The sequence below is a fragment of the Myotis brandtii genome, unplaced genomic scaffold, assembly GCF_000412655.1.
Source record: "Myotis brandtii unplaced genomic scaffold, ASM41265v1 scaffold18, whole genome shotgun sequence".
In the NCBI taxonomy this organism is placed as follows: Eukaryota; Metazoa; Chordata; class Mammalia; order Chiroptera; family Vespertilionidae; genus Myotis; species Myotis brandtii.
Genome location: NW_005356674.1, coordinates 13,564,675 through 13,570,683, shown reverse-complemented (window position 1 = coordinate 13,570,683; position 6,009 = coordinate 13,564,675). Strand labels below are relative to the sequence as shown.

The following is a 6,009-nucleotide window of genomic DNA, read 5'->3' as shown; positions in this document are numbered from 1 at the left end:
GGCGTGGGCCGTGGCAGAGCTGGGTGCCCGCTCCCATCGCAGCGGGTCTGTGTCTCAAACCCCAACCCGGCTGCTGACAGGCTCCTTGTGAAATGGAGTTTGGCATCCTCGGCGCCGAACCGAGTGGAAGTTTCCATGATGAGGAAGTTCTGTGACACGGGAATTCGGAAAAGGTTGGCAGACACGGGGGTGGGGGGGTGCGGTTTAAAGGGACTGTGGGTCCCCCATCCCCCCTTTTGCTCCTGCCCGGGAACTGCCGGGTTTGGAAAGGAGAAGGATCCTGAATATTGGCGTGCGCTGTCACCGGTGCCTGGCTACTTGGCGTCTCCCCGCCTCCTCTGCGAGTCCGCGGCGATCTCGCCAGGCTCCCGAGTCGCACTTCTTTGCCTCGCTTCTCTTGACGCAGCATCTCTGTCTGAGTGGCCCGAAGTGGGTTCTGATACCAGGAGTTGTGCCAGCTGTGTGCCCCCCCCCTCGCGCCTCCCCCCTCCCACCCCAGAGAAGGACTCATTTGGGGGGAGTATTTTTTTACTCCTCGTGGATTTTGTCCTTCTTAGCTGCTGTGGTCACTTTGGAAAAGGATTTCCCAATGACCATTGGAGGGTTATTATTAGTGCTAAGTCTTAAGCCTCTGAATGTTGGGGAGAGGGAGCATGGGGTGAGTTTTTAATTTTAAATGTCTAATTTTCCCCAAGTGGGAAACCGTAAAGGGTCTAGAAGCATAACAATTTGTAAAGTGAGTCAAAGAAAAGAATTTATCTGCACAGATAAGTTCAGATTCTTCATTCTCCCCCCTCTCCGCACAGATTTAGGATTCATGAAGATTCAAACAGGACCCCCTAATCAGTAAACAAACAGACATTGAAACAGCCTACCTCTTAGCAGGTTACTGGTCCCAGGTGCTAGTGAGATTGTTTTAAAGACCTGTTTTGAAGTTCAAACACCTAAAGCACAGCAGGAACAGGTGTATTGGGTAATGTAGATCTTGGGCAATATCTTTACATTACTTTGCCTGCTATTAGTTGAGTATCCTTATTTATATTGTAAAAATATATAGCATGCATTGGATTACAAAGTAAAACTTGCCTTTTAGTCAAAATATTCCATGATTCATTCTGACTATTCACCGTGACTGCTCCCTCATTCACTTGTTTACCTCTCTTATTCTGAAACAAGTCAGGGACTAGGAAACATTTTTCTCTTAAAAAACGGTGTTTTGATGAAAAGTATTTTTGAGTAATGGATGTTTTTAGTTTTGGCTAAGTGTTTTAATTGACTCTAACAGAAATTCAATACTAAGTGATTTATTTGGGGTATTATATGGGAAGGCATTGGTGAACAACCATTTATTATTTGTGATTGTTAAATAGATACTATCAGAATTCTATTTTCATGAATTTCAAAGTTTTGTTATATATTAGAAGGAGGACCATCTGCTAGTAAATATTGCTTTTCTTTTCCAGCAAGTGGAAGTAAATGATACTGAATCTAGCCACAGAACTATATTTTATGAAGCAATTCCTGTTGGCAGTACAATTCAAAGGCATAATTTTATTGACATTGAAATATTTGTTTTATAAAATAACTGACTTTCCAAGAGTAATAAACATTCCATTTCTCCCCTAGAAATTCTTTGTAGTAAATTCTGCTATTAAAATAAATTTTAATCTATATCTTTGAGAAAAGGTTATTTCTTAAAGTTTCCTTAAGAAAGTTGTGGATTCCTTTCCTTTTCTGTTTTGTTTTGTTTTGTTCTGTGTATTTGGGTGGAGGGGGGGGTGCAATTATTTGAAGCACAGGTGTGTGGAGCCACACATGGGATTGCACATTTCTTTTTTAGTAAGCTCATCTTTGTGATGGAAATCAGAGTAAAGGTGGTTGGTTTGTTTAGCTCCTTTTTGTCATTCTAGTGTAAGATTATGTGTCACCTTCTTAAAAAGCCTTTCCCTGACCACTTGAGTAAAGGCCATCCCTCATTCCTTCTGAGACACTGGTTTTTGTTTCTCTCCCCCCACCCCCATCCTTGGTTTTATGTGCAATCTGAATTGTTCATTTCAATTGGTTCATTTTATTGATTACCTATCTCCTGTGTCTAGAATACAGTCCATGAGAAAAAGTATCTTGACTGCTTCATTCACTCTTGATCCTCCCAACATCTTGAACCGTGCTTGGCACACAGTAGGTGCTGAGTAAATCTTTGTTGAATAAAGGAATAGTTGCGCCCAAACATTGTGTTCACCAAAATACCTGACTAAGCATCCTAAATGGGTACCAATTGGGTAGGCCAAGATCTGTGCCTGTATATGTGTGTGCCATGTATATATGGGTCAATCTTTGTTTCTCTCTCTCTCTCTCTTTTAAGATGAAAGCTAGCCCCATTTAGGTTAGTGATGATACAGAGTTATTTCTGAGAGTTTTTCTTGGGGGCATTTGCCTTGAGTACATGGAATTCCTCAGCAACAGTTTGCCTTACCTAGGTCCCTGAAGACTTTGACCTTCAACATGCTGGGTTTCAGCAGAATTTTTCTGCATTCCTGAGGTATTGTCAGTGCTAAGAGTTAAATTCCAGGAAATAGACATCACTGGGTGATAGCTATGCCTTCTCACTCAGCAGGTTCTAGCAGTATCTCTAGCTGATCTACAAAAGTGGTGGTTGGGGAAAGGGCAGATGAGACTGTCAGGATCCCACACAAGATAGAAATAGCCCGTGGAAGTAGATTGGAAATAACCTGGTGGTTACTCTGTACCCTCTCCCTTTGCCCCCTTTTCCCACTTCCATAAGAAGATTTTGAACCAGATGATTATGGGAAATATTGCATTATCTGAGTTTGCAAGTTGACCGAGCTGTGGTACCCAAGGGGTTATCTTCAAATTAGCTAGTCGTGGGAACTTTTTTGACAATTGAGATTAAAAGGAAGTTACAATAAATGATTATGGAAATTTGTTTTTCTTTATAGAGTATCGACTCTCAGAAACGTGTCTGAGTAAATGTAAAAGGTCTACAAAATGATGAAACTGGTAAAAATGGTAGGGGACAAAAGATAAACTGAAATATTAAGTGCTTATTGCTTTTGAGTATTTAATTTAGCTCTGAGCTTCTCAGTAGCCAAGTTCAGAGAAAAAAAAAAGAGAACTGGAGTACCCATTAAAGTTATAAGGATATCTCAGGTAACATTGGCAGAGTGCTTACTATAGTGCCTGACTACTAGTATATACTCCTATGAAATATCAAATCATATAATGGCCAATACTTGAAGTTCAGTTCTCCAGAAAATGAAGTAAAGATTTGATATGATCATGTTTTTCACCAACCCTAGAGAGAAAAAAATATGCAGAAAGCAGAATGATGTAAAGTGACCCAGTGGGAGTTTATCTTTGGAGATAAGCTAAACCATGGTCCAGCAGTGGAGATCCTGAAGATTGTCCCCAAGGCAGAAATAGAGCTCAGAAAACCTAGAGGAATGAATGGTTGACATGTTCTTTAGGCTGACTTTCTCAAATATCCAGTGTCACGGCCAAGCTTTTCACTAAAGCAATCTGAGAGGACAGGACAGCCAGGTACTTGAAAATGACACTATGACCACAACCTCTCTGAACAGATGGCCTTGGTGCTTCGTGTTTTACTCTGTCTAGCTCCTGTCTTCCTGTACAGCAGCTTGTTTTTAGTGTCCATTTCTATCTCCCCACGGAAATTGTGATGAGGGGCTATGGGTTATTCATCCTTGACTCCCGGCACCTAGCAAAGTGTTTCACACATGACCCAGGGAAACACTTGTTCAAAGAATCAATCTAGGAGGAGAAGGGGTGGTGCCTATCTTTCTCTTCTGATTTTGAAATTAAGTGTCATCTTCTAACTTGATTTTGCCCAAAATGAATGTTTGCTGCCTAGATTGCATCATATCCCAGCTATTTTGCTTCAAGGGCTTAGTCTAGTGTCTGAGGTGGTTGAGTAATGGGTGGCAAGTTAACTCCTTGCTTTACTTAAAGTCATTTTGATTACTGGATTTGATTCCTCATTCAGCCTACACAAATCTGTGTACCTACTATGTGCCTGGCCTTGCTAGTCATTTTGTAGCTCAGCATCGAGCCCAGTGACCTTTGAGACAATGTGCATATATTAATACAAAGAGATTCTGAAACGGTCTACACTGTGATAGAATGGATCTGCTTATTGGGATCTCTTCTATGGCCCCCTAGATGAAATAAAGTTATTTTGGTCTGAGGAAGTGATTGTTTATAGTTTCAGTAGCCCATGTGTATTAGTGTAAATTGCAGTGGGATTTGCCCAAGATTCTCTTGGTATCCACATGGTGTGGGGATTAAATATGTTTAGGCCACTAAGTCTCTGATTAAGGATATTCACTCTCCACTTTAAGTTCCCTAACTTATTAGTCAAGTGACATTTAAGTAAGTACGGGGGGAGGGAGACTATCCAAATCACTGAATCACAAGTAGTGTATTTCCATACCCTCCTCTAAGGAATCTGGCCAACTGACAGCTAGAATAGTGATCTAGATCCAATACTAATGTTGGTTTGTCCATACTGCCCTAATTTCAAGGGACTTTAGAGACTTTATGGACTGGCAGCTCTTGTGTAGCACTATTTTTATTGACCAAGAAACTGAGCTCCATTGTGAATTTGGATAATTTTTCCAAATGGCAACTCCGGAGAGTCTGGAATTAGGACCCAGAACCTTGACTCTCTCCCAGGAAGCATAGTATAGCCTTTACACTGTACAGAGAGACACATATAACATATACAATCATATGTATATTATGATATATGTATATGCTAATAATATGTAATGTGCCTATAACATTATAATAATATAACAGTATTTATAATTACATATACATGTATGTACTTGCTCAGATGGGGCACACATAGCAGTTAGGAAAGGATTGATCTGAATTAAGTTATTAATTCAACTTCCTCATCCCAAAGACAGCCTTTAAGGATTATGGCTCCTCTTTTGTGATCAAGAATTTAGAGATTTATTCAGAAAGTCATGAGTGATAAGCTGATTAAAGTAAAAGCTTGGACAAAGGAATGCACATTAACAGCAGGTATGCCTTCTTAATTTGGGAAACATACTTGTGTGACTCCTCTGGTGGCTCAGGAATGTTTGAGATGATAAGAGTGAAAAGATAGCCATGGTTTTAGTGGCATAATGTATGGTTATGACATTCAGGAACCCATTGAGTATGCTGATTCTTGTGGCAGATATTGTTCTGTAATTCTCAGGATGCCTCAAATATACATTTCCTCTCTTTTTGTTTCTCTTAGAATACTGTTTTCCCAGATTTCAATAATGGTTGCACAGAATGAGTGCTCAAAAAAGAAAATGTTGATAACAATCATGCCGTTCCTGGGTTTGGGTCAGTTTTTCATATTTCTCTTCCACAAGCTTAAAAGTCTCGCTTACTTGCACGTCCATACATGCAGAATCTGCCTCTGTGACAGGTGTGTGCCATGTTCTCACAGAGAGTGAAAAAGGCACTGTGTGTCTCTGGGCTTTGGCTGTGGTTCCCATGTCCAGCTTCCAAATCACAGGGAAAATTCCATAGTCATGCTGGTGTCCCATGCCACAAAGGTTGTCATCACTTTTAGTCCTTTATAATCCTGAGTATTGTGGCAGATCCTCATCTTATTTTACTTTTTACTTATTTTACTATTTACTTATGATACCCCGTGGCCAATTATATTTGAGAAATCCTGAATTTAAGTACATAGTGTGGGAGTTTTCAGAGCCTATTTTTATTCTAGTGTGTGTTATAAATATCCAAGATGGAAAGTAGGTAGCAAAATATTTATTTGTGGCCCTAGCCAGGTGGCTCAGTTGGTTGGAGCATTGTCCTGTACACCAACAGGTTGCAAGTTCAGTCCTCACTTGGGGCTCGTATAGGAGGCAACCGATTGGCGTATCTCTCACATTGATGTTTCTCAGTGTGTGTCTCTCTTCCCATCTTCCCTCCTCTTTCTCTCAAATCTCAATCTCTCTCTCTCTC

General features: G+C 40.5%; 1 protein-coding gene across 2 annotated transcripts in view; it reads left to right on the top strand.

Annotated features, from left to right (window-relative positions):
• The window catches only part of THRB (thyroid hormone receptor, beta), a 279,375-nt gene that overhangs the window by 1,233 nt on the left and 272,133 nt on the right, over positions 1-6,009 (top strand). The window contains exon 1 of one of the 2 annotated variants that reach the window (XM_005863653.2): positions 7-173. The exons of the other annotated variant lie outside the window; for it this stretch is intronic. The gene's annotated coding sequence lies outside the window, so the exon portion shown is untranslated. Of the gene's footprint in view, positions 1-6; positions 174-6,009 lie in introns of those variants that run through there. 2 annotated transcript variants of the gene reach the window in all.